The sequence below is a fragment of the Anabrus simplex genome, chromosome 1 (genome assembly GCF_040414725.1).
Source record: "Anabrus simplex isolate iqAnaSimp1 chromosome 1, ASM4041472v1, whole genome shotgun sequence".
NCBI lineage: Eukaryota > Metazoa > Arthropoda > Insecta > Orthoptera > Tettigoniidae > Anabrus > Anabrus simplex.
The window spans coordinates 1,290,760,147-1,290,787,808 of NC_090265.1; positions in this window are offsets into that span (position 1 = coordinate 1,290,760,147).

Here is a 27,662-nt window from a genome sequence, read left to right on the forward strand (position 1 = left end):
TTCAGTTTTTGAGATTAAATGTGTACTCATAAAAATAATTCAACTCCTCCCCCCAACCCCACCCCAAGTTCTTTTCCCCCAAAATTGCATGTTTCTTTTTTAAAAGATATTCCAAATGCCATTTTTCATGTCTGTAACATCTTTAGATTTTTTAGATATAAGTACCCTCATACAAATAATTCAATTAATTTTTCAATTCCTTTACCCCCTTAAATGGATTTTCCGAAAACAAAAGAATACGTGTTTCTTTATCTTTAAAGGAGAATCCAAATACCAATTTTCACGTCTGCAACATCTTTAGTTTTTGAAATATAAGCATCCTCATACGAAGAATTCAAGTATTCAATTCGTTCAACCCTTCATAAGGGGAATTTCTGAAAACAAAGAAATATGACTCCAAATACCAATTTTCACGTCTTTATCATCCCCAGGTTTGAAATATTAGTATCCCAATAAAAAAATTCAACCCCCTTTTCAGTCATTATTGCCCTCCCCCCCCCCACCCGTCGACTCGGTTTCTTTCTAAGACAAAAAATACATGTTTATTTTAAAAAGTGATTAAAAATACCAATTTTCACATCTGTAACATGTTAAGCTTTTGAGATGTTCAAGTGCTCATTTTAAAAATTCAGCCCCTTTTTCAGTTTCCTTTAAGTGAATTTTCCGAAAATAAATTATCTGTGTTTCTTTACTTTTACAGGAGATTCCAAATACCACTTTTCAAGTCTGTAACATGTTACGTGTCTGAGATATATTTTAGACCTACATTTTTAAAATTCACCCCGTTTGTCACTCCCGTTCACACCCTATTCAATGGATTTTCCCAAAATATAAAAGATACATGTTTCTTTATTTTCAAAGAAGATTCCAAATACCAATTTTCATGTGTGTAACATCCTCATAAAAGGTATTCAACCCCTTTTCCACTTCTTTGATCCACCTTAATGGGATTTTGCGAGAAAAAACGCGTTTCTTTTTTAAAGGGAATTTCAGATACCAATTTTTACGTCTGTAAACTATTTAGTTTTAGAGATATAGATATCCTCATTTAAAAAATTCACAACCCCTTTTCATCCCCTTTAGACGGAATATCCGAACTCCTCCCTTAACGAGCACTTACACCCTAATATAAATTTATCCCCAAGATTTCATTTCTTTATGTCCAGTAGTTTTGGCTCGGCGATGATGAATCAGTCAGTCAGGACATGTTATTTTATATATATATATATAGACTAGCAAGATACCCGTGATTCGCTACGGCTTTAAAATGAAAGGTATTGTTCAAGATTTTACATTTTGGAGAGTGCACTGTCAGCTGAGCCTGTAAAATTTGTCCTCAGTTCGTACGTCTACGGTTTTGGGAGAATGATTATTTAATTTATAATCTACCACTCACTTGAACCTTGTACGGAGGAATTTGAATGTTTTAAACCATATCTGATTTAACATCTAGGACGTAAAAGCGACCAGACTAACCTGTGAATTTCTTATTTTTTACGTCGAATAGTAATGGAGGAATGAATACTTTTTTAATGGGTGAATGTTTTGAAATATTTATTAATATCTAGGATATGGCAGACCATTCTTCACAAAATAAAGTTATATTCGTACCTGAAACGGTTTCAAAAGAATGGATATTGTAATTCTGAGTCAACCTCCATCTAAATCTCTTAGGGGAGAAATGTTTTGAAGTATACAGTATTTTACACCTAGGACATTAAAGGAGACCCTTCTCGTAAAATTACAACTTTGTACGCCAAACGGTTTTGAAGAGATGAATAATTTCGTTTACGGAGCCAACCTCATTTGACACTTAAGCGGTGGAACGTTTAAAAGTATTTCCTATTTCACACCTAGCATTTGAAATATATACCGCTATTTGGAATTGTTGCCTTCGTACGTTAAACCGTTTCGGAGGAAGGAAATAATACATTTGTTTTCGGATCTTAACCTCCATTTAACTCTCTGAGGGGTTAAATTTGTTTCAAACCTCTGTTATTTAACACCCAGGATATCATTTGATATTTTAACTTTGTAATTCAAACAGTTTCATATTAACGTATATATTTGTCATCATTCCTCATCCCCCAGTCAAAACCCCTTAGCGGTGTATTGTTTTAAGTCAACTTATTTATATCATAAAATAATTCAACTCTTTTTACACCTCCCTTAAGCTGATACCCACCCCATGCGTGTTTATTTATTTTTAAAAGGAGATTCCAAATTCCAATTTTCACGTCTCTAACATCCTACGTATTAGTGGTATAAATATCCTCATACAAAGAAGTAAACTCATTTTACAATTCATTTACCCACCCTTAATTTGATTTTCCGAAAAAAAAGAATGCGTGTTTATTTTTAAAGAAGATTCCAAAAACCAATTTTCACATCTGTAATATGTCCAGATTTTCATATATCAGTAGCCCTTTTCAACACCCCTCTTCTCAAGTGATTTTTCCGTAAACGAAAAAGTATGTGTTACTTTATATTTGAAAGAGATTAAAAATACCAATTTTCATGTCTAACATGTTACGCTTTTGGGATACACTCATTTCAAAAACACCCCCTTTGTCAGCCCTGTTCACCTCCCGCCCCTTAAGTAGGTTTTCCAAAAACAAAAACAAAATACGCGTTTCTTTAATTTTAAGGAGAGTCCAAATAAAACTTTTCATGATTGTAACATCTTCAGTTCTTGAGATTAAGCATCCACATAAAAATATTTCGAACTCTGCATACTGTATATATGCTCATTTTTAAAAATGTACCCCGTTTAACACTTCCCCTTAAGTGGATTTTCAGAAAACGAATTATGCGTGTTATTTTATTTTTACAGGATGTTCCAAATACCAATTTTCACGTCTGAAACATGTTACTTTTTTGGATATACTCATTTTAAGAATTCGCCCGATTTTTCACTCCTGTTCACCATCCATTAAGTAGATTTTCCAAAAAAAATATACATGTTCCTTTATTTTTTAGGAGATTCCAAATACCAAATTTTATGACTGAAACATCTTCAGTGGTTGAGATATAAGTATCCTCATAAAAGGTATTCAGTCCCGTTTTTACCTTTTTACAACCCCCTTAAGAGGATTTTCCGGAAACAAAAAATGAGTGTTTCTTTATTTTTAAAGCAGATTCCAAATACCAATTTTCATGTCTTTAAACTGTTCAGTTTTCGATGTATAGATACACTTATTTTAAAAATTCACCCCCCTTTTCACTTCCTTAGCGACGGAATATCCGAAAACCCTCCCTTTGAGCGCACCTAGATTGTAATGTGAATGCATCTCTAAAATTTAATTTCTTTATGTCCAGTAGTTTTGGCTCGGTTATGATGAATCAGTCAGTAAGTCAGGATATATTGAAAGTAAAGTGTGGCACTTTGGCTGAATAGTCAGCTTACTGGTCTTCGGTTGAGAGGGCCCCGGGTTCAATTCCCGGGTGGGATCGGGTATTCGTGTTCGTATTATTACATAGCTTAAAGAATATACAACACAACCAACACACTACAAACTACCACACAAACATGCAACAGTGAATACATGCCCCCACAAAGGATGTGTGTCGTCAGGAAAGATGGAGGTGGTGATTTTTTTTAAATAGAAAGAACAACTGGGAATCTATTTCTATTGAAATGTGATATGTATGAGCCTAGTACTTTTTCTTAATTCTTATCCTTCCAAGCGTTTCTCAGACTCTGGTGGGGTCGCGGGTACGAACCTGTGGACTTAGCCTTGTCTTACGGCCGAATGTCCTATCTGATGCAACTCTAAGTAGAGGGATGTATGGACTTCATACACCGGCATTCAGGACTCTAACTTAAAACATCAACAACTGTACTTAATGCACTTTTTTGTAGTTAATATGGATACTCACGGAGGTTACAACGGGGTTGTGATAGCCGAGTCGCTTCGTAACTGTTTTATTACCATGGAGGCCGTGGTTCTAATCCAACCTATGCACGTAGAATTTTTGAAATGAAAATTCAGGTGTCTATGACTCGGATTTTATCTAAAACTGAATCTTTTGATCACGATATCAAGTAACGTAAGACTAAAAGCTTCACCGAGTGAGTTGGCTTCGCGGTTTAGCTGTATATTTTCACCAGGGCGATGATAGGTTTCAACCCCATCATCGGCAGCTCTGAAAATGGTTTAACATTTTCACACCAAATGCTCGGCTGTACCTTTACAAACGTTACGGCCTCTTCCATACCAGCCCTTTTCAATCTTAACTTCGCCGAAAACCAATCTGAATTAATGTGACTAAAATATAGTACAAACGTCCTTCTATCCTTTTCAAACACCAGCAAGGATGCTGTCTGCCTCTGTGGTGTAGTGGTTAGTGTGATTAGCTGCCACCCCCGGAGACCCGGGTTCGATTCCCGGCTCCGACACGAAATTTGAAAAGTGGTACGAGGGCTGGAACGGAGTCCACTCAGCCTCGGGAAGTCCAATGAGTAGAGGTGGGCTCGATTCCCACTTCAGCTATCCTGGAAGTGGTTCTCCGTGGTTTCCACTTCTCCTCCAGGCAAATGCCGGGATGGCACCTAACGTAAGGCCACGGCCGCTTCCTTCCATCTTATTTGTCTATCCCTTCCAGTCTTCCCATCCCCGCACAAGGCCCCTGTTCAGGATAGCAGGTGAGGCCGCCTGGGCGAGGTACTGGTCATTCTCCCAGTTGTATCCCCCGACCCAATGTCTCACGCTCCAGGACACTGCCCTTGAGGTGGTAGAGGTGGGATCCCTTGCTGAGTCCGAGGGAAAAACCAACCCTGGAGGGTAAACAGATTAAGAAAGAAAGAAAGAAAGCAAGGATGCTTACAAACAACACGTCCTAATTTCTGAAGGTAAATAAATGTTTGTCGACACATCAGAGCATTCAGAGAGTGGTATTGCTAAACCTGCATGTAGCTTAAGACCAGCTTGAGAGCACTAATGGAAGAAAAAATAACTTCGCCAGGGGACGGATTTGAACACGGACCTCCGCGCTGACAATATCGTGTCATAGCAAGTACTGTAGGGCGACACCCCGCACTGGCGGAGAAACTTACGGTGTGTTCGAGTTTGATGCTGGTTTCTCGGCATGGATCTCAAGCCACGTACAGATTTAGCAAAAGCGCCTAAACAAAACACATTACCGGGCGAGTTGGCCGTGCGCGTAGAGGCGCGCGGCTGTGAGCTTGCATCCGGGAGATAGTAGGTTCGAATCCCACTATCGGCAGCCCTGAAGATGGTTTTCAGTGGTTTCCCATTTTCACACCAGGCAAATGCTGGGGCTGTACCTTAATTAAGGCCACGGCCGCTTCCTTCCAACTCCTAGGCCTTTCCTATCCCATCGTCGCCATAAGACCTATCTGTGTCAGTGCGACGTAAAGCCCCTAGCAAAAAAAAAACAACATAAAATTCGAAGTCTCATGGGTATGATAACGATATCAATGGGCGTGTAAAATTACAAGCTTGCTTGCTTAAAATCTTAGAAGAAGCTGATTAATGTATAATCTATATTGAAAATTATTCTCATTAATTCGTCACTTGTCGCTTCTAATCAACTGCACTTACTGAGCTCAAGCAAGCAGTAAAATCAAAATAATATAACTACTTTTTAGTTTTATAACTAATTCCGATAGTTATACAATATAATCACAAGCAACTTGACAGGAACTGATATTGCATGCAATTCTCACCAATAACATTTACCAACTCGTAAAGTAGGAATATTGTTTGATCTCAGTAGTTCACTAGTTCACTTGGATGACAATATGCCTGCATAAGATGCAATTTGTTTTACGTCACACCGACAAAGATATGTATTATGGCGACGATGGGATAGGATAGGGCAAGAAGTGGGGAGGAATCGACCGTGGCCTTAATTTAGGTAAAGCCCCAGCATTTGCCTGGCGTGAAAATGGGAAACCGCGGAAAATCATCTTCAGTGTTGCCGACAGGGGGTTCAACCCACTATCTCCCGGATGCAAGCTCACAGCTGCGCGCCCATAACCGCGTGACCAACTCGCCCGGTCCTGTATAAGATAATGTTTAATTATTTTACCATGAATTATAGAGTTATGGTGTAAAACGCATCCTATTCATATTTTACTTGACGGCAAGGCATATCGGTTGCAGGTTTTTACGGTCGATATCAAATGATAAGCTTTGATCTTCTTCGAATATATCAGCCAGTGTTGACATATTATAAATAAATATGTAGTATATTAAATAATTTATAATATCGAACACACTCTAGTATTACCAAGGAAGATCAAAGAAAAATTTTCGTTTCCTAGCTGTTGTATATGTAAGCTTCGACTGTTTTTTTCTGGAAATATCAAGAAGACATTTAACGAATAATTTCTTCACATTGATGTAACCCGGTCCTATATTCTGAAATGGAACAAGGAAAAGTTAAATAACTTGATTAATTTTACAATTTTGTTGATGGTATTTAAGAGACATTTTAACTTAACATGCAGCTAACGGGATGACAAGGAAGTTGCCAGGCGCCAACAGTCAATGGAGTTCCGTACTTGAAGATGCAGTAGAAAGTTCTCATAGGATTATGACCTCTGGAATTTTAACAGCTGTAACAAAAATAAGAGTGTAAAGTAACGAAGGAATCCCGTTCGTTGCTTCATTGAACCGACCGTCTAAATCATAGTTGGCTTCTTCGGTTCTCTCTCAAGGCTCAGTTTCTTGTCGCAAATTGAAGCGAAAAATGTTGATTTTTACGCTCTGCCATTCAGTTGCCATCTTTGGAAACATTTTAGAACTCTTTTGTGTGTAACGGTAAAACCAAGGCCACTACTCAATTTCGTACGGAGAGGTAAAGCGTTCTTTGCCTTATTCATTTTAAATCTTCCAAAAGTCCCCGAAATATAAAAACGAAATGAGGATTTTGTTTAGCTGGTTCTTCTTCTTCTTTATCTGTTTACCCTACAGGGTCGGTTTTCCCTCGGACTCAGCGAGGGATCTCACCTCTACCACCTCAAGGGCAGTGTCCTGGAGCTTCAGACTCTGGGTCGGGGGATACACCAGGGGAAGATGACTAGTACCTCTCCCAGGGGGCCTCACCTGCTATGCTGAACAGGGGCCTTGCGAGGGGATGGGAAGATTGGAAGGGATAGACAAGGAAGAGGGAAGGCAGCGGCCGTGGCCTTAAGTTATGTACCATTCCAACATTTGCATGGAGGAGAAGTGGAAAACTACTTCCAGGATGACTGAGGTGGGAATCGAACCCACCTCTACTCAGTTGACCTCCCTAGGCTGAGTGGACCCCATTCCAGCCCTCGTACCACTTTTCAAATATCGTAGCAGAGCCGAAATCGAACCCGGGCCTCCTGGGGTGGCAGCTAATCACACTAACCACTACACCATAGAGGCGGACGTTTAGCTGGTTCATCTCATATATTAGTAAGGGCTCAGTGTCATACCTTCCATCTCTTGTATACCTTCATGTCTACGAGGCATGGGCTTCTCTGAGCATTTTCAATCGGCTATGTATTTCGATATTTGCGAAGCCGGGAAAATACAGGAGTACTCAGTTCACTCGGAATGATGAGAGTTCTATTTTCCTGTAAAAAATATGAAAAGACACGAGAAATCGACTTTTGGACGGGCATATGGCACAGAGGTTCGCAAAGCCTGCACGAAGAATGAGTACAAGGTTAATTTCTAGGGACATCCGGACAAGGAATCTCTTACAAGGAACCTACTTGAGCGCGAGGTCGCAAATGTAATGTCTAGTTAGAAATTATGGTGATAACAAAATATTAGCTGCTAATAACTCACCTTGTGCATAGGAGAGCGGACGGAAAATGAATGGACGGGAGGTATAGGGAGCATTCTTCTATGGAATGTCCTGAATTCAGTACACTTAAAAAAATGGAGATCATAGACGTCCACAAAGTGTTCAAAACAAACAAACCTTTAACACACACCATGAACAGTGAATGAAAAATGCCACGTCACAGTGATCAAAAATATTTGCGCCGGCAAAGTCAAAGGAGACGTACAACTTTCGGGACGACCAGCTAGGTATCTACTCTTACAGTATTTGCCTAGCTAATAGTATTTGGTATAACGAGGATCAGGGATTTGGCGCTTAAATAGTTTATTCCCTTAGATCGAGGACTGGGTCTTTTTATTTGTCTCATAGCATTTCATCTGCATACAATACACATCATATTATTATTATTATTATTATTATTATTATTATTATTATTATTATTATTATTATTATTATTATTATTATTATTGTACCGGGAGGTACACCTCGATGCCGCGCATTTAAAACTAGCGCTTTAATGAACTCCTCTATTGGCGAAACTGTGAAACTGAAACTAAACCAACTTAGAAATTTAATCAGAAGATGTCACCACTTAAATATTATGTAATTTTGTTATTGTGTAGTTTCCTAACCTGAGTGAATTTCCCCTTGTTTTGTTTATTTATTCACGAAGAACATGATACAGCTACACTGAGCAAATTTCACTTGCACTGTCAACAGACTATTTAACAAACATAAACTTTCGTAATAAAATATAACAAACATAACAAAATATAACAAGATCAGGTACACATCCTACTAATAACTGTCCAAATCGAAAACCATGAGAATGTTCATGTTCATAGCCAAGTCGTCGTAGGTCAAGATGGCGGTATAATCCCTTCATCAAGAAGTTTGGACATTTTCCACAGATGACACTACTAAAAACTATGATCATGCACCCTGGTGCGAGGTGTAAGAACTGATCATTCAAAGAAGTTTTTTCACTGATTGATGTTCATTCATTTTTGGGTTGGCAATATTTCCTTTTTATTTCCGCCAGTTTTGAATCTAGCCAATCCCTAATTTCTGTAATTAATTTTCCACCTAACCCCGGCTTCTTCTTCGATTCTGAGTGTAACTTTAAAATTGACCAATAAAATTGAGAGGGTGTGGCTGGTTTATTCCTGAATGATCTCGAACCTTCTCTGAGGGTTTATAAACTGCGGCCTTTCATGTCTCTTGGCCAATTGATTGTCATCTCATTGAATGTGTGTGTCAAAGCAGGAGGCGGGCGGCCTCTTTCGTCGGTCAGCAGTACATCTACAAGGTAATGGCCACATAACTTTTTCTTTCTTGCTACCTCCGCAGTTTAACCCGAGGGAAACGTTCGAATCTTTAACTATGTAACCAACGTTTCTAAAATGTAAAACTTCTTTCTGCTAATGTAAAAACTTCGTAAACTCTTTAACTGTAAATCCGGGATAGAGAGTGATTTACCCTCTCGAGCTCCGCTTGATCTTGGTTTGAGGTGACTACGTCTTTATAACTGTTTTTCATTCTGTAATGTGGTAAAATAATTTCTATACGAGTCACCTCAATAATTTGGGAATAGCCCCTGTTTCATCGGCCTAGTGCCCTTTAGGTTTTAAGTGTTCATATCTAGGAGTGCAAGTATTCGCCTCCATTCATTTTGTGTTTGGGCCATTAATTTAACCTGTTATTCTTATCCCACGAAGGCCCAGTAGAATGGGTATTTAATACCCCTGTAAAAATAAGTTCCATTTGTAAATAGTGTCTTGAGAGGACTATAATTGTAAAATGAGGGTGCCTCGAGTAGGCTGGGAACACTGAGAGCCTGTTCGCTCTTTTTTTCAAAGTTTTGTAAGATTTATGCATGCCTCTTGAAGGCTAGATGTTGTAATTTTGGGAGCAAGTGCTCTTGGAATTAGGGGATTTCTGCCCTTTTGTAAATTTGTGCTCGTTTGTAAATTGGAGCTAGGAGCTCAGGAAATGTAAAGCGAGGGCTTGAAGCCCAGGATTTGTTAAGACCACTAATCTTGTCTTTTCCTAAACTTGTTTATGATTATCACTTGTACCTGATGTTTCAATTTTTAAATGATGAAAAATTGTTAAGTTTGAAGTTCTGAAAATATAACCTTCAGTTTAAGTTTTAAATTCAATTTTTGACATTGTAGTCAGACCCATTCACCCCGGAACCTTCTTTCACCTCTGCATTCCACGGAAACCCCGGAGCACTTATTATTATTATTATTATTATTATTATTATTCTTCTTCTTCTTATTATTATTATTATTATTAGTAGTAGTAGTAGTAGTAGTAGTAGTAGTGGTTTGTGAACTATGGGCAACGGCTGAGTGTCTTAGTAAGTCGGCCTAAGTATCTTGTTACCAGTTGCTATGGAAGGGGAGTGGGCATCATGGACATATTCTGAGCCATGGCCTTTTTGTGCTCAGGCGGCTAGGACTATACAATCCTCATCTCGACGCGCAGGTCGCCTACGGCCGTCAAATCAAAAGACCTGCATCTGGCGAGCCGAACTTGTCCTCGGACATTCCCGGCACTAAAAGCCATACGGCATTTCATTATTATTATTATTATTATTATTATTATTATTATTATTAATAAGGGTGTGAGCTAATTCTGTGGTTTAGCCACTTGATTTACAACCAGACTGTTCGAATATCGACGAAGCTGGGGATTTTCATTAGGGTGAATGTGTGGTGACAGGAAGGTCATTTTGCACCAGATGTAGCAGTAACAGAGGAAAATTTATTTTAAATAAGAAATGATCTCATGGCCAAGAAGTGAAGAAGTTCAGAATGACCACACTCAGTGTGGGAAGCATGACTGGAAGAGCGAGAGAAATACCTGATATGATGAAAAGGATATGACTGGATGTTCTATGTACAAGAAGAGAGGAGGATTATGTTCGGGAAAGGGTGACGAAGATGAAGATTGATGGTAAACAAAAGAGAGGAAAACCCAGAAGAAGGTGGAGGGAACTGACCCTAAGATATGAAGGAGATTATCCTACATGAGAAATGGGCATTACGAATATCTTGGTCGCTGAAAGGGTATAATGAAATGGTGTTAGTAATAGAGTGTAAAATAACGACTATAACACTATTATGGCAAATACGTCGGGAATTTTCATACGAGTATTAGAAAGCTTTAATAGACGAAATTAAATAGATTAAATTGTTAATTCGATTATTGTGCTAGTCTTCTCTGCCAGCCATGTCAGAGATTGTCACTGTTTGTCACTTCCATATTCATAACTTTGAAACAAATGACTGATCTTAGCATCACACGAAACTGTGTAAATTACAGAGATAGTCATCATACATCAAGTTTGATTTTTATAACTACTACCACCAAGTTACAAAAACTTTAAATAAGAAAAAACAAATTCGTGTCTGCCTCTGTGGTGTAGTGGTTAGCGTGATTAGCTGCCACCCCCGGAGGCCCGGGTTCGCTTCCCGGCTCTGCCACGAAAATTTGAAAAGTGGTACGAGGGCTGGAACGGGGTCCACTCAGCCTCGGGAGGTCAACTGAGTAGAGGTGGGCTCGATTCCCACCTCATCCATCCTGGAAGTGGTTTTCCGTGGTTTCCCACTTCTCCTCCAGGCGAATGCCGGGATGGTACCTAACTTAAGGCCACGGCTGCTTCCTTCCCTCTTCCTTGCCTATCCCTTCCAATCTTCCCATCCCTCCACAAGGCCCCTGTTCAGCATAGCAGGTGAGGCCGCCTGGGCGAGGTACTGGCCATACTCCCCAGTTGTATCCCCGACCAAGAGTCTGAAGCTCCAGGACACTGCCCTTGAGGCGGTAGAGGTGGGATCCCTCGCTAAGTCCGAGGGAAAAACCGAACCTGGAGGGTAAACAGATGACGAACGACAAAAAACAAATTCGTTCAAACTAGTAAACTCTGCTGATGGAAAGTGTAATTAGAATTTACTACATGCCGAATTGTGTGCTGATAGCTCTGCTTGTCTGTTAATTCCATTGAAGATTAGCATGATGACCTACGCCCGTTTAGAGAAAGAAAATAATGAGCAGTTATATTGCCGTTAGAAACAAGCTCCAACCAAATACTATGATAACGTCTGTTGTTAACATCCAAAAATAGCGAAGTGTACCACACCTTTAAGAACTTTCTTAAAGGTTTAAGAATACAATTTGTATGTGCAGTATTTTTAGTATTTATTCGCTTGGCTGGCTAGCAGGCTGTTCTGCCGAACACCTAAGTTCTCATCTCCCTGTAGTCAACAGAAGTGATGCAGTTCTTTACAGGTGCAGAGAGTTTACCTGCATGCAGCTTTCCAAGAATGTACCAACCATTCTGCCAATCTTAAATCTTTGAAAGGACCGGGAGTCCAAAGCTGCCAGTGAATAATAATGGCCCATTCCATTATTTGTATCAGATTTTAGTCATACTAGTTTCAAGATTCTTCTCTAAGAGGGACATATCAGTTTTGCAATCTGAATAACAAAAATAATTTATTATTATTATTATTATTATTATTATTATTATTATTATTATTATTATTATTATTATTATTATTATTATTATTATTATTGTTGTTGTTGAATTCCGCATCCGTAACGTAACGGTTAGAACAATTAACTGCCCTCCTCGGATGACTGGGTTCGATTCCTCGTACTGCCAATAATCTCAGAATGGCAGGAGGGCTGGTAGGCCTATGTGGTTAAAATGGTACATGCATCTCATCTCCACTGGGGATCTGCCTGAAAAGAGCTGCACAACATCGGAACGAGGGCAAAAATTTAGTTATTATTATAAAATTGCTGGGCTGTTTGCTCAGACGGTATAGCACTGGTCTTCTGAGTCCAGTTTAGTGGGTGTGATCCCGGCTCAGCCCAATGGTATTGGAAGGTGCCCAAATACAATAACCTCTTGTCGATAGATTTGCCACCTCATAAAAGAACTCCTGCAGAAAACTTCTGGCTACTCGTCATCTACAGAACCCATAAAATAGTTAGTCGAAACTTAAAATAATACCATTATATGAGTAAAAAATTCGTAAGTTACGTAAACTAAATGTCTACATTAAAACCTACTTTCAAAATTTAATGTTACGTTACCATTGTACTTGTAAATGAGCACACTCTTGGGATCAGTGTCTCCTAATAGTCAGCAAAGCTACCATCACCGCATTTTACATTTTAATACATTGTTCTCGATACAAAAATGTAAATGATTTTTAATAGCAGTAGGTAGAAAGAACGTTAGTTCAGAGTAAACCACAATCAATCTTCCAAAACATTTCTCGCGTGTGAACTGGCCATTTCGTGCCTACGTCCGAAGATAGCTGCATCCAATCACCAGTGGAACGCAGCAAGCTTTTCACTGTCCGAGCAAATACTGCAGTTGTAATTGCAAGAAATGAATTGAGAAAGCGTAATTCTTACCTGCTTTTAAAGTGAGAATAGACATCTTACAACTTTCCTACAGCCCAGTAAATGTATAGAAATACCACGTCAAGAAGAAAGCTACGAATAATTCAGGGATTCCTTTCTCCTTGTTCTCCTTTCTCAGTTAATTAACACAATGTTTTGTTATCTAGGTTTTCTGTCACTACAAAAATAACACGCTGAAAGTTAAGCCCATTTTCATAACTCGGCCACAGGGTCTGATAAAATGCCTTCGCAGGTACAGACCGGCTCGCGGACTGAATGTTGGGAACACTGGTCTATAAGAATTCATACATTGCCTTAAAGAAGCATACATATATGTATTTTTAAAATTTAATTGACAATACCGACGGCTTACATCTAAAACCTCGTATCTCACAATGCTTTTTCCATCCATTATTTTCCTTAAGACTGGTCACGCCCCCCAGCCACATATTGATATGCAGCCCATAAGAACAATTTTCGTTGTGTTCACTTTCCTGTGCTAGCGTGTAAAGGAAAATGAACCTTAAACGTATTATACTGTAGGAGTGGGTAAATACTTGATGAAAACAACATCCCTACTATACAGTGTGGTAAGGTCCATTTTCCTTTACACGTCAGCATAGGAAATTGTTCACAATGAAAATTGTTCTGATGGACTGCAACTCCATATGTGGCTGCGAGGCGTGGCCAGCCTTAAGGAAAATAATGCGTAGGAAGTGCATCGGGACATGCGAGGTTTCAGAAGTAAGCCGACGATATGACATATATTTTCATATTTCCTAAGGAAGTAGTAAAATGTTTTTTCACATATACCCCATACTTATGATACGTTATGAACTAATACTCCACCGCTCGAGTGAGTTGGCTATGCGGTTAGCGTCACGAAGCTGTGAGCTTGCAATCGGGAGATGGTGAGTTTTAATCCCACTGTCCACAGCCTTGAAGATGGTTTTCCGTGGTTTCCCATTTTCACACCAACCAATGGGGCTGTATCTTAATTAAGACCACGGCCGTCAAATTAGCAAATTTAGCCCTTTCCCATCGTTGCGTCACCTAAAACCTTCGATGTGTTAGCGCGACATCAAACCACTAGCCAAGAAAGGAAAACTACTTAGTGGTTACTTTTTCTTCATTGTCAGTTAATAATTTACCCTTTCATATTGGCTGTTTTGTTATTCATTGCATTTTGAAATTTAACGATCTGCTTACTCATACTAACTAACGAATTTAACTAATCGACGGCTTACTTCTAAAACCTCGTATCTCGCAATGCTTTTTCTACCCATTATTTTCCTTAAGACTGATCACCCCTCCCAGCCACATATTGATATGCAGCCCATCACAACGATTTTTGTTGCGTTCATTTTCCTGTGCTAATGTGTAAAGGAAATTGAACCTTAGATGCATTACACTGTAGGAGTGCGTAAATACGTGATGAAAACAACATCCCTACTATACAGTATGGTAAGGTCCATTTTCCTTTACACATCGGCATAGCAAATTGTTCACAATGAAAATTGTTCTGATGGACTGCAACTCCATATATGGCTGGGAGGCGTGGCCAGGCTTAAGGAAAATAATGCGTAGAAAGTGCATCGGGACATACGAGGTTTTAGAAGTTTTTTTTTTTTTTGCTAGGGGCTTTACGTCGCACCGACACAGATAGGTCTTATGGCGACGATGGGACAGGAAAGGCCTAGGAGTTGGAAGGAAGCGGCCGTGGCCTTAATTAAGGTACACCCCCAGCATTTGCCTGGTGTGAAAATGGGAAACCACGGAAAACCATTTTCAGGGCTGCCGATAGTGGGATTCGAACCTACTATCTCCCGGATGCAAGCTCACAGCCGCGCGCCTCTACACCCACGGCCAACTCGCCCGGTGGTTTTAGAAGTAAGCCGACGTAATGCTATTAGGGATTATTTTAATGCAGTGTATTTCATGTAAATTGATATTACGGATTAATATTTTAATGCGTTTCACTTCACGTAAATTGATTTAGTTTAATATTTTGTTAAACACATTCAAATGCTATAAAGTAATTAACGTAGAACCAAATACAAACAGTCCTTGATTCTGACTGGTCTGCTCTCCATGAAAGTACGTTTTGTTGAAAATGAGCTGACAATTTTCTAAAATCTACAGTTTCTGGAGTTTCGAAGAAATTCATGCCGACATTTTGTAAGGAAATTCAGTCATAGTTTTACTTCAAGAAACGCGTATCACCTTATGGAAGTATAATTATGTGTTTTCATATTGACTTATCTACTTGTTCTTAATAGGTATTCTCTTAAGCTAAATGAATTTACATGTATGACTAGTATACAAATATAAAATTGCTTGACATTGATAGTTTACATACATTCACCGGTGATTTCTTTTGATAGTGTTTAACGTCGTATTGACTCAGATAGCTTTTCAGCGCCGATAGGAAAGGAAAGAGCATGGACAGAGGGAGAATCATCCGTGACTGCCATCAAGGTACACCCCCAGCTTTCGATTCACCTGGTGGTAAAAATGGGAAACAACAGAAAACAATCTTCAGGAGTTCGAAAACCTACCATATCCCGAATGCAAGTAAACAGCTACACAGCCCTGTACCATGCAGCAAACTCATTCGGTCCAGAGATAATGTGATCTCGATCAACTGTTTTGGAAATTATCTTCTGAATCTAATTCTATATCATAATGCCGTGTATTGCCTCTGAGATGAATACTGGCTTTCCGGATGACATTTAAGTCCAAGTTCAGCCACCATCGCCATACTGGGTGAGAAGGGGTGAAAAAGAAAAATCCAAAATGATCGAGATTAGTGTTGAATCCCCGGTTTTCGGACCCACTAGGCTGATTGGTGACAGTTTTAACGACAATTGGAATAATGTACGTCATACCTATAGGGAAACGCGTAAATACATACAGTTATCACGCATTTCCATTATTTACTAGCAAGTGTACCCGTGCTTCGCTACGGTACTCTACATTGTATACGGATTCCTCCGTAAATTACTGTAAAGGCAGTGAGTAGGCCCGTAACTTGGCAGGGTGGGCTCGCGACCACGGACCCTTAGGTGAGTCTCCAAAGCGACTTCAATTTATTAATATATATATTATATTTCACCCCCCTACCGAGGGGTTCTAGGGGCGTCTTGCTCCCACAGTACTTTTTCCACATAGTAGGTTATATTTGTACGCCCCCACCGCAAAGGGGGCTGAAGTTGAACTTTAAAAAATCCGAAGTGTCAGTATTCATGTCAGCGACCCCGAAATCTATGGATTCGACACTATTTTCGATTATTTGTATATATCACTCCCCCCCTCGCCACAAAGGGCGTGAAAATGAAAGGCCTCCACACGTAATACCGTGCGAGTTGAAATAGAACGAAAGTTGACCAAGGGAGGTCGAAAAGGATAGATGAAAGTGAGAAGCCTAGCACAAGGAAACAGAAGCAATGTCAGGACTCAGCTAAGGCCCCGCGATCGCCAACCCATACTCCCTACTTAACAGCCCCTGAGGTTGCTTGTAGTCGCCTCTTATGACACGGCATCATGATAGCACTCGAATTCGACTGCGACTGACAGTAGTAAAGGGAACGTGCCATTATAATGAAAATACCTTCCCTATTTCCAGTCATAGTGTAGTTGGGGAAGTATCATGAAATCGCAGGTGGCCTTGGGTGTTAGCAATCAAAAACGTGATGGAGTTTTTCCGTTTTAATGCCAGGCCACCGTGTGTACTTCCAGTCGCTGTCGAGTTGGAGAGTTCCCATTACAATGGGATATCTTGTTTCCTTTTTCCAATGATAATCAGTTGGGGAGTTTTAACTATAATGGCAAGCGGACTTGTCTACCGACAGTATTAGTCCAATTGGGGAGTTCGAGTAGAAGTCAGAGTCGAGTTGGGAGTTTTAATTATAATGACAGTTCTGCTTACTTATTTTTTTGCTATTTGCTTTAGGTCGCACCGACACAGATATGTCTTATGGCGATGAAGGGATAGGAAAGGCCTAGGAAGTGAAAGGAAGCGGCCGTGGCCTTAATTAAGGTACAGCCCCGGCTTTTGCCTGGTGTGAAAATGGGAAACCACGGAAAACCATCTTCAGGGCTGCCGACAGTGAGGCTCGAACCCACTATCCCCCGATTACTGGATACTGGCCGCACCTAAGCGACTGCAGCTATCGAGCTCGGTTGCTTACTTAGTGCCGGTCACAGTCGAGGTGGAGGGTTTCCGTTATTACGGTAGATCATTTTTGCTATTCCCAGTCAGATGAGTTGGAAAGTTTCGGTTAGAAAAGAAGGCCCATTTGTCTACTGTTAGCGAAATGTATTTAGGGTTCTTCAATATAATGGCAGGCCCACTGGTGGGCAGGCGGTCACAATCGAATTTCAAGGTTCCCATTATCATTATAGGTCGTCTTTGCTATCCCCAGTCACTGTTGATTTGCGAAGTTTTCATTGAAATGGCATTTCCGCTTGCCTATGGCCAGTTAGTATCAAGTTGGCGACTTTTCATGACAATGTCAAGCCTTCTTGCCTATTACCAATCAAAAATGTGTTCGGGCGTGTGGGTTATAAAAGTAGGTCCCCTTGCTACTGCCAAACCCAGTCAATTTGGGGGTTCCCATGATAACGGCAGATCTTCTTTCCTATTTCCGGTTATCGTGTTTTGATTATATTGCCAGGCCCCCTTGCGTATTGGCAGTCACAACGAAGTTGGACAGTTTTCATTGTAATATTATTCCAGTTTGTCTACTGCGAAAAACATTGAGTTGAGGAGTTAAAATTATATTGGCAGGCCCCCTTACCTTCTGCCAGTCACAACCGACGTGGGGTATTTTCATTACAGTGGCAGATCCTCTTGCCTATTGCCAGTCACAGTCGAGGTGGAAGGTTCCCTACCGCTACAGACAGTAGATTTGAGCAGCTTTGGTTATGATGACAGCCAACGGCCGTAGCCGTGTTGAAGCACCGGATCCTGTGAGATCTCCGAAGTTAAGCAACACTGGACGTGGTCAAGATTTGGATGGGTTGCCACGCGCTGTTGGGTGGGGTTAAGGGAATGGAGGAGCGGAAAGGGACTGGCCACCCTACCGTACGTAAACTCCGGCTCAGGCACACCTCTACGGAGGTTCGGACCTGCCTTCGGGCAGAATACACCCTTTAGTTATGATGTCAGGCATACTTTCTCTTATTGCCTGTCACAATGGACTTGCGCAGGTTTCATTACAATGGCCGGCCCACTTGCCTATCGATAGCCACAGCCCTCTTTCCTATATTCAGTCATAGTGTAATTGGCGAGGTTTGGTTATAATGGTAGTCCCGCTTGCCTACTGCGAGTCAGAATCGAGTTGAGGAGTTTTAATTATAGTAGCAGTTCCCCTTGCCTACTACCAGTCACATTCAAAATGGGGAGTTTTCATCATCAATGCTGGTAGAGTTTACCAGTGCTAGTCACAGTCGAGTTTGAAGTTGCTATTATAACGGCCGATCTCCTTTCCTATTTCCAGTCATAGTCGAATTGGGAAGGATTTTTATAATAGCAAGCCCCTTACCTACTGCAATTCACAATCGAGTTGAGGAGTTTTAATTATAATAGTACTCCCCCTTGCCTACCACCAGTGTCAATCAAGCTCGAGAGTTTTCATTTTAAGGGCAGACCCCCTTACCTAGGGCCAATCGCAGTCAATTCGGAGAATTCCCATTTTAACGTAGGTCTTCTTCCCTATTCCCAGTCAGTGTCGATTTGGCCAGTTTTCATTATGTTGGCATGCCCCCATTTCTACTTCCAGATAATCAACAGTGTGCTTGGAAAAATTAAGTAACACTGATGATCTTCCCATAATTAGGAGTCTATTCGTTTATGGGATCAATTTCATTTAATTTGTCACCAGTACACGTACTGAAGCGAAGGAAGAACAGAGTCATTGAAGAACCTCTTGATAAACAATGTTTCGTGTTTTATTTTCTGGTGCACATATAAACAGGGACTTGCTGCTGCTGACTCGGGAACATGCGACGTACAGTTGCCCGTGGGAAAAGCAGGGTGATCTGAGGTCAAGTCCAGCAATACTCAACGTCTGGCCTTGGGATTTATTAATAGTCATCGCAAAGCAGAGGCTGACTGGAAACTGCAGACGCTTGAACTCAAACGGGTAGTTGGTTGGGATTAGTGGTATCCGCGGGATAAGAACTGACTCTCCTTCACCGCATCCAGTCATGATAGTTGCCTCTATCACATGTTTGTGGAGGGCGTTTACCTGAAGTCTTGTCCCATTGCACAAATTAGGTGGGCTGAGATTGCGCATGAGTATGATTGGTGCGCCGATCTTTAAGGTAATTTTGTGCGATGGAAGCCCCGGAGCCGTTATAGAATTCAGGAACTCAGGAGGATAGTGAACTGCGTCGTCAGAGTTGATTACTTCATTGACAGACGTATAAACTGTCTCCTCGCCGTGGAACATTGTGAGGATAGTCGAATTAATGTACGCCGCTTGTTCATTAGTTGGAGTTAAGATCGCTCTGCAGCAGAGCCATGAGATGGGTTTGCTCCTAATATTTTCTACGTCCGGGTACACCGATGAAATGAGAGCTTCAAGGTTAGAAAGCGACAAACAAAATTCATCAGAAAGAGTAATGATCCCGTTACTGTCTCCCAGTGAGCCGTTCCCAATCGACAACAATATTTCAGTGAATGTATGTATGTTTTCATCACCACCTAGATGTACCCTCATATTCTGTGTCAGAGACAGTTTTTTGATATTTGGCCAAAGTGATGATCTCCTTAATGAAGCGTTCACTTCATCTGCTCTGCTCCCTCTTGGAACAACCGGTAACGTTTGACGAAAATCACCAGAAAAGAGGATAGGGACACCTCCAAAGAAGTTATCACTGTTTCGGATGTCCCGCAGCGTTCGGTCAACTGCTTCAATCGCCTTTCTGTGAGCCATAGTGCATTCATCCCAAATTATAAGACTGCATTCTTGCAGAACCTTGGATATGTTACTTTGTTTTGTGATGTTACATATTGGTGACTCTGTGCAGTCAAGATCTATAGGCACTTTAAACATCGAGTGAGCAGTTTTGCCACCGGGTAAAAGAGTGGCTGCGATCCCCGAAGAGGCTACTGCTACAGCAATCTTACTATCCTGTCTGATCTTAGACAACAGTAAGTTAATCAGGAATGTTTTTCCAGTTCCGCCCGGAGCGTCTAAGAAAAACATTCTACTTTCCTTATTTCTAACACAGTTTAATATTTCCCGATATACTACAGTCTGTTCATCTGTAAGTTTTGGTTCATTTAATAGAACAAAAGACCTTAACGCTTCTTTATTGTAATTTGTTTCCCTGAGATAGTCAGCATTTAACGTTTGTAAGATCTGAGGGGAAGGAAGGCCGTAAATGTTCAAAGGCTGACCGCCAATCGATAGAACGTATTCTTCGAGGTCTTGAAGACATCTGTCTTCCACATGGGCGATCATTTCATGAGCAGTACCGTCGTTACAGGGGGAAAGTTGTCGTAAGAAATCTTCTGCTAGGCTCTCCTTATATTTGTTCCACAGATCCAACGGATCAGAGAGACTGCAAAAGACTAACAATATGCCAAAAAGCCGGCGAAGTTTTGCTGGGCTTTGTGAAACTATCGCCTCCTTCAGTGTCTCTTCCCATTGAGAGTCATCCAGGAGTAATCCATGGGCTTTGCATGCACTCCGATATGTAGGGTGAAGTATGCCATTGACGGTGCGAAGGTCAGTGAAGGATGTTGGTCCCCTGACAGTGAACAGAAGCATGCGTAAATAGAAGCACGCGGAATTATTAGGATGGACTGCATACACTCGGCTAATTACGTGCTGCTTTCTAACGCCCGAAAATGCTACCACAGGTACTCCTTTCTTCCTTCTTACAAATGTACCTTGCTGTTTGTTATACGTATAGTAAGAGGGAACGTCTTCATACAACAGTGTCTTAGCAAAATCATCTGTCTGACATAAGTTAAAGAATGCCATTAAGGTGGTGTTACGTGGATTTTCTACTATGTCATGAGCCGTTTCTGCAGTAAAGACAATTCTTTGAAAATTTTGTAGATGAACATCTAAATGCATTACTGGAGGATACCTTTCATGGATAGGAAATGAAAGAATTCGCCAAACTGCTTCTGAGCTGGATATGTACCTTCCGCTCTGATACTGGCACACTTCATCATTTTTGTCTTGCAAACCTAAGACTGCCTGATCGCTTCCTTTGTTGATGTACTTACAGATGTATTTGATGGACTTAACACTGCTACAGTATTCAACATTGATGTGTGTTTTGAATACCCTAGACAAAACAGGACAGTATGGCACTATCCATCTATTATCCACTTCCATATCCTGTCCATTTATCATAAGGCGTGCAGTGAAGCCACCCATAGAAGGAATCCTGCGCTTGTAGGATGGGTACCCATCGTTCCCTGTGACAGTTTCATTGACGAATGCTCGTGGGTATCGTTTTGAGCATCGTCCACCTTTCATACATGGTGAGCCTACGTTGAAAGATCCGCATGGTCCATGGACCATGTGACATTTAACTATGTTAAAAAGCTGTGGATCTTTATCAGGATCTGGAAATTCAGCACTAATAACCTTATCAATATCGACGGGTCGTATCTTGTCCTCAAGCCATAATAATATGTGGGCGTGAGGCAAGCCACGCTTTTGCCATTCAACAGAGTACATAAAACAAAGAGTTGGCCCAAATATTTGTTCTCTGGTTAGTAAGTCAATGAGAGATTTTAATTTCATGTGAAATACACGTGTAATAATGTCGTGACGATCATTCGCTGACTGACCATTATATACGGCATTACCAATTTCTTCCCATTTTGGATTAGTTGTAGCTGTAATAAAAAGATCTGGACATGAGTATTTTCGCACATAACAGAGTGCATCTTGAGATCGCTCGTGCATATATCGGGGTCCTCCAGTGAAAGTGGACGGTAAAATGACTAACCGTCCCAAATCTGCCATGTTACCCTCGTCCTTCCTCAGGGCGTCTTTAAGGTGAATGTAGCTCTCAGCCCTTAATTCCCTTTGGTGTGTTCTGATATAGACTAACCTTTCAGTCTCTATTTTAGCATACATGTCTACCCAGAACTGATTGGACAGTTGACGGTAACAATGTAAGTAGTTTACCTCGCCTTGTCTTATCATTATACGATAATAAAACTGAAGAGAAGATGTTTTCTTGAGAGGGGTCTTTAGTTCTCCGGTTCGTGGGTCTACGTGGTACAGTAGGAAGTGGTAGCCATCATCTCCACGAGGGAACATCAGGGGATATTGAAGAGCGTCGTATGATCGGTGGGTTTCAGATATTCGTCTCAGGCCCTGGTCTCTTGTCCGAAGCACGATGTCTCGCTTATCACATTCGTGTCCAACCAATATGACAGCTATCTCGTTTGTTGTCGGCTGATTATAACAGCCTCTGTGCTCACCAGCAGGAACTCGGTCGGCGTGGATCACAATCTTGTGGGTGTCACCGTCCGGCATTGTCTCTAGAGTTGTCTTCAGTTCCTTGACATATGGGTTCACATCATGTAACATGCCCTGCAAATCATTAACTAAATGGGTTTTTAAATTTGGTATTATTGCTGTTCTTTGATCTACCTGTGCTTTGTGGTCTGCAATGAAATATATTTGAAGATATTTAGAATTTTCATTGTTTGCAGGGAGAAGTGAACCTATTAAGTGGTATACTTGTCCTTGAATTTTGAATGTTGGCATAAAATTTCCTTCCACTACTTTAGTAGCTCCGAAGCTTGTCATTTGGAATGCGCTGTTGTAGGCTCGCACAAATTGAAGAAAATGGCGAGAGTCAGTATGCGTCCCATTTAACAGAGAAATAAGAAGTTCCGGTAGAGGAGTTAGATGATTTAATTTAATTTTTCCGGAAGAGCAGCACATTCCCTCTGGCTCTTGCTTCCATTTGAGAGCCCTATAGAAAGGGCACACTTTACTCAAAGACCCTATATGGGCTCTTGGATGGTAGTCGATAAGAGGGTTATAAGCAAATGCACTTCGCTGCTTTTCATGCCATGGAATCATATTAGGACACCTAGATTCAATTGACGTTGAATGTAATTCTCTAACATTGGCATGTCTCACTCTATCTTCATCTAACCGTCTGAGATATTCATCAGTGGTCTCTGATGAACGTCTTTCTGCTGCACGTTGTCTTTTCTCTTCCTGCTGGACATTTTGCATTTCGTTTAACGATGCGTAGGTACTTCGTCGTTGTGTTAACGCCTGAGAATATTCCTCCGCAGCTAGGTTTTCGCGTGTGAGGGAATGGTGCTCTCTGTCATGCTCCATTCGAGCCATCCGCTGATCCTCTGATTCTGTTTCTCTTAAACGCATCTGTCTAAATCTTTGCGATCTGAGTATTGCCTCGCGGTCTGAAGCAGTCTCAGAAGCCCTAGATGTGGACTGGCGTGCTCTCTGTGAGCGAAGCCTGGCCTCGCGCTCAGAAGCAGTCTCCGAATCACGGTCAGTGCTCTTCCTCAGTCTGTCTGCATTGAGTCTGGCTTCGCGGTCTGAAGCAGTCTCAGACGCCCTAGATGTGGATTGGCGTGTTCTCTGTGAGCTAAGCCTGGCCTCGCGCTCAGAAGCACTCTCCGAATCACGGTGAGGGCTCTTCCTCAGTCTGTCTGCACTGAGTCTGGCCTCGCGGTCTGAAGCACTCTCAGACGCCCTAGATGTGGACTGGCGTGTTCTCTGTGAGCTAAGCCTGGCCTCGCGCTCAGAAGCACTCTCCGAATCACGGTGAGTGCTCTTCCTCAGTCTGTCTGCACTGAGTCTGGCCTCGCGGTCTGAAGCACTCTCAGACGCCCTAGATGTGGACTGGCGTGTTCTCTGTGAGCTAAGCCTGGCCTCGCGCTCAGAAGCAGTCTCCGAATCACGGTGAGTGATCTTCCTCAGTCTGTCTGCATTGAGTCTGGCCTCGCGCTCAGAAGCACTCTCCGAATCACGGTGAGTGCTCTTCCTCAGTCTGTCTGCACTGAGTCTGGCCTCGCGGTCTGAAGCAGTCTCAGACGCCCTAGATGTGGACTGGCGTGCTCTCTGTGAGCTAAGCCTGGCCTCGCGCTCAGAAGCACTCTCCGAATCACGGTGAGTGCTCTTCCTCAGTCTGTCTGCATTGAGTCTGGCCTCGCGGTCTGAAGCAGTCTCGGAAGCCCTCAATATCTTAACTTTTTTAGCTTTTGATATGGACCGTCCAATGTTAATTCGCTTCCTAGCAGGCATGGTCAAAGGAACAGTCACAAAAGTGTCGAAACCCAATCAGTAACTCTGTAATGGGCAGCAAAGTGCATGTGGTGGTGATTATTTTCTGTTGGTGACGGTGGTGTTGGTGATTATTGTTTTAACAGGACGTACAACGGGGCAACTATCCTCTATTAACACTAATCAGAAGAAAACTGAAAGAGATCCGATACTTCGAAGAATGAAGCTATCGGCAAAATAAAGGGAAGGGCCGCAATGAGCTCGAAAATATCAAAAACAGAAACCCCTCCCAGAGCAGAAACTGGGAAGGCAGGAAGTACTAAGGGGTAATAGCCAACAAAATAGAGGTAGTTGTGATTATTGTTTCGAGAGGTAGTACAAATGCGCAACAATCTTCTGTTAACACTAATCAGAACGAAATATGAAGAGATGCGATACTTCGAAGAATGAAGATATCGGAAAAGGAAGATAAAGTCCACAAAGAGGTTAAAAATCGCAATCAGCAACAGAATTGAAATGGCCGTATTGGTGATTGTTTCAAAAGGAAGGACAACTCCTCAACAATCCTGCCTTATCACTAATCAGAACGAAATTGAAAGAGATCCGATACTTCGAAGAATGAAGATATCGGCAAAAGAAAGGGAAAGGCCGCAAAATGCTTCCAAATAACAACCACAAACCCCGCCCAGAAAAGAATTTCAGATGCAGTGGTTCCCAATGAAATTAGAGTATCCGAAAATTTCTAAAGTGGAAATAAATTAACGTACCGTCGCAACACTTCTGAAACAGGAAACAATATTTCAGATATTTTTAAACGCAATAACTGACATGAACACTCACATAGATATGTTAACAATCTCAGTTAGAAAGTAACAATGTAATACAGAGAAGAACTAAGCGCCACCAGTGTGAATACCATTAAGCAGTCAAGTTCCTTTTGCTCAGAGCAATATTGATTTCGGTTACGCTTATCGACATGGATGATATAGACTGCTGAAGCTGACCGAAGTAGCTGTTGCCTGTGACTCACGGGTGGCCCAGATTGGTTGCGCAGTAGTGTCGTAGGACAGGTATCCTAATTAGGATAAAACCTTCAATACTGGTATTTTGAAGGTTTATGATGAGCCGAAATTATTATGTTATTATATTTATGTTTCGTGTCCATGGACGTATAACGTGCTGACGTACGGCACACAGATTTCCAATATGGCGTCAAGGAACAGCACCATTAGATCTCTGATGTAAAACATGTATAAATTCTATGTAGATTGTTTTAGAGAGCGATTGTTTTCTTTTTTGTATTCCGAGAGAGGCACTGAATGTTTTCTTCTATCTGACAGGATAAGTTCGTAGCGATAATAAAGTTGCTTTTAGAATACGTAAAAGTGTTCTCGTGTGATATTTTTATTGCGTAAAATAGAAAATCGCATATAGAGAACGACAGTAGATGTTGGTTTTCCCCACAGGAGCACCGTGACTGTGTAGCACACAACCGCACGTGTATCTTATTTCTTTGTTTATAGCTGTCTCTCTTATAAAGGAAAGATTTCCATGTAACATCTGTACGTAATTTCTTTCCTTATATTGCTGTTGGTGTATATAGTGACCTACTGTATTTTGCGTAGCGTGTGCATCGTAGTTCGTTTCTGTGAACCGCCTGTTGCGTGGTGAAGGTGGGAGGGGGGGGGGAGGAATACATCCGGGTTATTCCCTGCCTGTCGTAACAGGTGACTGAAATCGCCCCAGGAGTCCTTAACTTGGCAGGGTGGGCTCGCGATCACGGACCCTTTTAGGTGCACTTACTTATGCCACGCTCCTCACTTTAGCTATATTATCCGAACTTCCGTGGTCTATTCTTGTTCTTTGCAGACTCCGACGGCATAAGAACATTCGAGGCCTCATTTCCACGCCCTTCGCGGATAACTTAATTTCGGAAGAGTCGGATTCCTCCATTTTTGTCACTGATTACTGTTAATATAGGATGGTTGCCCCGTTGTAGTTCCTCTTGAAACAAAAATCAGCACCATCACCACTCTCTTCTCTCATCCGACTTGTGTTCTTATGTTTGAGAGATCTCGGGAGTTGGCCCAATTTTAAGATCGTATGCCGTTCCTGAGGCCAACCGAATGTGGAGGATTGTATTGAACAATTACGCCTTTCTGCTGGGATTCAATCAATCAATCAATCAATCGATCAATCAATCAATCAATCAATCAATCAATCAATCAATCAATCAATCAACATACATACGGAGTAATTAAGGAAGAAAATAATAGTTAAGAAATCTGACATTAATGGAAAATAGATTATAATAACTGAGGAGAGCCGGATGACGACAAATATGTAAATACCAAGTGAATGTATTGCTCTTACTTATGCCCCTCAATAAATTATGCTGGTGTGAGTTATGGATATAAGAAAGCCGTAACAGAGGAGCAAATTAGGCGCAGGGATTCTTAGGTAAACATATAAGATGACTAATGGTGTTATTACTGAAGCTGTTCGAGAACGGTTATAGGCCTAACCTCCAACGATATTCCGCCATTATCCCGCAGAATGGCCGATTGACACCTCTCTTGTTATTCTACCGCCCCCACCCACAGGGGGACGTTGTCGGTCTGTCGGTCACTCCATGCAGAGCATGGTACCAGCAGAAAATTGTAAATTTCTCCGTCATGTGAAGAGTAAGGTAAATTATGAACATAACGAAAGTTGTTTATAATGAAGAGACGTTTCACATACGGTAAACGAAGTTTACAGAAAATCAATAGTATAAGAGAAAAAGGAGGAAAACCATTCTGGTTTTCCTATAAACCCCTCATCTATTGTAATATTTTAAAATGATATGCACATAGAAACCTTCCCCGGGATGAGCATACTCTAAATATGAAGTTTGGTTGAGATCTATTTAGCCGTTTCGACGTGATGGCTTTCGTATAAACACCCCGTGTATTGAAAGATTTTAAAATGATATGCATATCGAAACCTTCCCCGGGATAAGTATACTGTAAATATGAAGTTTGGTTGAACAGACAAACAGACAGACAAACAGACAAACAGACAAACAGACAAACAAACAAACAGACACGAAACGTAAAAACCACCGATTCGGTCTTGAGTTGACCTAAAACGGATAAATATCTGAAAAATTGGCAAAACAAAAGAAATTACAGACAGCGGACCCCCTACAATTTTATTTAT